The 5109-nt window shown below is 39.7% G+C and overlaps 1 long non-coding RNA gene across 1 annotated transcript; it reads right to left on the bottom strand.

The window, feature by feature from the left end:
* Positions 1 to 522: 522 nt before the first annotated feature.
* Positions 523 to 1033, bottom strand: LOC139700845 (uncharacterized). The gene is made up of 2 exons (XR_011703896.1): positions 919 to 1033; positions 523 to 821 (listed from the first exon to the last, which is right to left on the bottom strand). It is a non-coding gene; the product is annotated as an uncharacterized lncRNA (long non-coding RNA).
* Between the last annotated feature and the right edge of the window lie 4076 nt (positions 1034 to 5109).

Below are 5109 nucleotides of genomic sequence, written 5' to 3'. Positions count from 1 at the left end.
CAAAGAGTTCCGAATTTTATCAATCAATACATTTTTTATCCGATCCAAGAAACTAACCAAGTCTGTATACACTCCCAATCCAGGACTCACCCAAAAGGTTTTCAATCGGCCACGGACAGCGGACTCCAATTGTACTATTGCTGGTCCTCCACCTCCTCCAGATTGCTGGCCACGTAGAGCATGTCTAAGATGCACTTGGGACATCTCATGGGCGGCTAGGTACCGGGGTCTATAGTACACATAACACGTTTCACAAAGAACAAAATCCTCCATGATCACTCTAATTTTACTGGTATTTTTCCACGAGAGCTTTTCACTTTATACACGTCTTACTGCTTTGGAGGCTCTTGGTGTTATCACGAGAGAGTTCTCATACTCTGAGAGGGAAGTGGCGCTTCCGCTCATCCGAGAGGGATGGGGAGGGGAGGGACTCGTGTGGAGAAAGTTTTGAGGAAGGGGCGTTTCCGTTATGGATATAAGGACGTTTAAATGGATTGGGATCTTTAAAATAATACGTCGAGGTAAGTTTAATATTATTTTAGTTTTATTAAATTATTTTTTTTAATTACAGCCATATTTTCCCCCCAAGCATTTGCATTAAACTTGACTATATCATCAAGTGTTAATTTGAAATGCTTGGGGAGATAAATCTTCCTCTGCATCCCTGCAAACATCACAGTTGCCTGTAACGTATCCCCGTACCTAGTTGTCACGATCTCCAACTTTTCTACGGGGTATTCAGCACCCTCTGCCAGATCCTCCTTCGTTAGATACTCAGCCTCCCTCTGCATATTGATGAGCATTTCCTTCACAGAACCCATCTAGCAAAAATAGGTGAAAAATAAATAAATATTCAAGACCCAATTTCAATTAGTTATGATAAATGCATATTTCTAATTCGAAAGTGAATATACTTACTCTCACTCAGGCAGTTGTGTTCGTTCGTTTAGTAGTCTCAAGCTTGCAGTCTCTCTTCGAGTTAGTTACTGTGGAGTTTCAGTGTAGTTTCTCCGTCCCTCAAGCACGTCTCCTCGCTTTTTCAATAATGAGAACTTATGCCCCCTAAGTGCTCCTATTTATATTAGCAAATTCAATGGTTACACAATCGCTTTCTCACAGTTCTAAACTGAAACGCAACATCCTGGGAGATAATTAAAATTCCAATGAATAATAATCTGTTTACTAAAACACAACATCCTGAGAGACAATTAAAATTCCAACGAATAATAATATGTTTACTCCATCCTACGTTAATTTAAATGGACTAATCATTTATCTACCACACAAGTCCCCACATCCGCACCATGATTGAAATTCGCTAGGCTATCTGTGTTAATTAAAATTTTAACTATGCAGTTCCCACGGATTATCATTCCAGCGTGTGCGTGAGTTAATTAAAATTTTAATTATGTAGCTCATACATCCTCATAGCAACGTCTGAAGCATGAGATAATTACTATTGATATCACTTGACACGTGTGGACGAAACTTTCGACACTCAACCTCACGCGAGCTCATTTTTAAGTTATCGCAGAATGGCTTCACAAGCTATACTGTATGCATGCGTGAGATATACTCTGTTCAACGTTCACGGACGATTCATACGAAAAGCATTACGAATAATTACTTCTCGACTTGTGTGCGTGTGCCGTAACTGCTTCCGTAATTTGAATGCTCCATATATATCTATGGTTCATGTACATGAATTACAACGTAATAATAGCATTCGTCCTTACATTGAGTGCGAACTCTGTAAGAAGGAACCACACTTCAATGTTCAACCTGCTATAGACTGTCAGAGGTGTGTACGATCAATCCCGAGCAGTGTTAAGTTTGCTGAGCTAACAGTACTTCCTGGCTGTGACTCGAGTGACGAGGAATTTGATAGCGACAACTTATCCATCGGTTCCGTGGATACCATTGATTGCGACTCCACCTCGTCAGAGTTCGAAGCGTTTGTGTAGGTTGACAAGTGTACGTCCCGGAAGATTTGTAACACCATGAATTCATCTGAACCGTTGTATTCGTGTGTAAGATATAAGCTTTATCGTGTTCATGCCAATTTCTTACGGAGAAAATTACGGGGAGTGTATCCCGGCCTCGAGGGATTGAGATTTGGAACTGTATGTAAGACTTGCTTTTCCTTTTTGAGTGTAGCCCCTCTAGCCGTTGTTTATACTCATGAGCTTATTAATTCTAACGGTGACCTCCATCATGCGCAAGTCTGTGATATATGCGCTGATTATCCACCTTTAAAATGTAGGTCTATTAATGAGTGTCGTAGGTGTCGTCTCTCTTTACCATTGAAAGATGAGTACACTGTTACAACTGGCACACCAGGTAATGAATATGATATTTGGGATGAGGACAAGTGACTTAAGTAATTGGAAATTTAACCATCTATTTGATAATATTGTGACACATGTATTTTGACAATATTGTTGAAGATGATTAGTGACTTTCTGGGTTGGAAATATAACAAGCCATTTGGCCATATGTATTTATGTATAGAAATTTAACCATGTATTTGTCAATTGGATGATTTTCAATAAATTGAATATGTCATAACGCTCAGGGTTTCATTGAGTTTCACCTGATGCTTTTTGTTAATAACAATTAAATAACGCTATGACGTAAATATATATTGCGGGAATCTTCTCGTACTCTTAAAGAAAAATTATTTTTTTCCAACACGGCAACGTGGATAAAAAATATTTCCTCGCGCTGCCGGAAACTGCTATCACTAGCGTATTTTTTTCCAACACGGCAACGTGAATAAAAAATATTTCCTCGCGCTGCCGGAACCTGCTATCACAACTTTCAAAGTGAATAAAAAATATTTCCTCGCGTATTTTTTCGTGAATATTACGTACAACAATCAATTTCCTCGCGTTTCGTGAATATTTCCTCACGTAAAACTAAAAATCACTTAAAACAATATTTCCTCGTACAACAAACCCAGATCAATCCCCCCCCCCGACCCCCCAACCGAATCACTTCTCTTGTTTAAAAATTGAAACGCCTTGCACGTTTAACATATTGACAAATGACTAACCTGACGCTTCAGACCTTCTCTTGTTTAACAATTGAATTCTCACTTCGACACCAACGCCACCTTTTCGTTGCGCTTTTGTTTAAACTATTAAATAACGTTTTTATATTGTTTAAACAATTCTGGGGCAGAACTCTTACTTTACTTCTACTGTGGTATTTCTGGGGTCGGTAGGCGGGCCCACTTCCGGGGTAGTGTCCTGAGCCGCCCCTGTTGTGTTTGGTCACCTTGCCGCCTTCGCTGCTTTCCTCATCATCCTCCTCAGCTTCGTCCTCATCGTGGTACACTCTGTGCTCGGTGGCCGCGGCCCTTCTGGCCTCGTCGGAACCTCTCCTCCCGCCGGAACCTCTCCTCTCGCCGGGACCCCTCCTTTCGCCCGGACCTCTCCTCTCGCTTTCAGTAGATTCCGCACCGTCGTACTTGTAATCATCTACTCCATCCGCAGCGGCGTGGACCCTGTCCTCGACTTCTTTTTGGCTCGAAGCGTGAGCTGCGAGGAAGTCCTTCATCTGAAACAAAGACCTTATATGAGTGTGGACCCGTATCACGCATTGACTATGTATTCGCTTCTGCTAGTAATATGTACGTCAAAGGAATAGAAACGTTTCCGCTTGCTGGGGAAACCTAAGTTTAACCTTCCCCAAATTCAAGTTCCTCCTTTTTGTTATTGTGCCCATTAACTATCGAAAAATAATCCTTAGTCTGATTCTCCCGCAAAGGTGAAAACATGAGTCATTAATGTGCTATTAACAGTCGTATTTAGGGAAGGCGGGAAAGCTAAGGGCATTTGCGCCATTAGGGATATAGGTGGGTAATTTGGTAGCAGTAGGATGTTCAGGGAATGCAGGAAGGGTGGAAAGAAACCTGTCGTCGGTGTTAACATATTAGTAACAATAAGCGTCAAGGGGTCCTTAGTTCAACGTCCCATGCGACGGATGGCGAGCTCGAAATGCTTCTTACATAGTAATAGAGATCGGGAAGCCGCTGAATAATCCTCCCATATCCGGAATTCAGACCTGTTCCCCGGAGTGGGAAGTCGGCATAATAGCCTCTACACTATCCCAATCTCTATGAATGCTGTTGAAAAGCTGATGATATTTCATGTTTTTGTCGAAAACTAGGGGCTAGAGTGGCAGAAACGAAATCAAACATTTAGTACAACTAAACGGTAATAAGAAAATATGTTGAGGAAATTCTGATCTTTTTTTGCGCCTGCGAACACCAACGTTGAAAATTTATGGCAGGGTATAAATCACAGCTTTTTGTTAAAAAACTATAAATATGAATTAATTTAACTTAGATAATCAGCTCAATTGATTGAAAGGTCCACTACATAAACACATGCAGGCTTGGAAATCTGACTCATTTTTTGGTGTATTCTTGACGTTAATTTGGGCAGTTTTGCTTGCATAATGGGATTTGATCTGCTTGCTGAGAGTGGCAAAAAAATATTTAAAATTTTATTTCGCCACCCATTGATAAAATAATTTTTTTCTAATTATACGTACACCATTATTATCTAGTTCAGATGGCAATGAAATATCATTATAGTTGTAGTTATATAGTTGTATGGTTGTAGCTCACAACTAACCCATAAATGTACATTTTTGGATGTTCAGAAACTATAAAAATACTGGTGTCGTATAGTTTGGAAGCAAATATTATTTGTTTAAACTCTGAGAAAGATAAATTGCTTGGTGATTTCTACGAAAATTTTCCTTTATTATTTCAATTGTGATCAGTTTACAAAATTGCTTAAATTTTCATATACTCTAGTTTTCTATATTCTGGTATACCGAATCAAACGTTGAGAGAGAAAACCATCTAATCTGCAACCAGATTTATGAAAAACCAAAAATCACCTCACTACTCATGAGGTGGAAACAACCAGAAATTAATGGTATCCATTCTACACCTGAGGTATAGTGAGATATTATCCATGCCTACGGCTTCAATATATATAAATCCTCTCATCAGCGTCTGACGAACGTGGAAAATGGAATAAAAGATCTCTAATACACATGTAAATAGTCAAATGCTGTAATTGGAGTTTAAGC

This window comes from Hetaerina americana, unplaced genomic scaffold (genome assembly GCF_022747635.1).
Source record: "Hetaerina americana unplaced genomic scaffold, ioHetAmer1.1.p SCAF_11, whole genome shotgun sequence".
Taxonomy (NCBI): Eukaryota; Metazoa; Arthropoda; class Insecta; order Odonata; family Calopterygidae; genus Hetaerina; species Hetaerina americana.
Note: the sequence above shows the minus strand (reverse complement) of the source record. Positions and strands in the feature narration are given on the sequence as shown.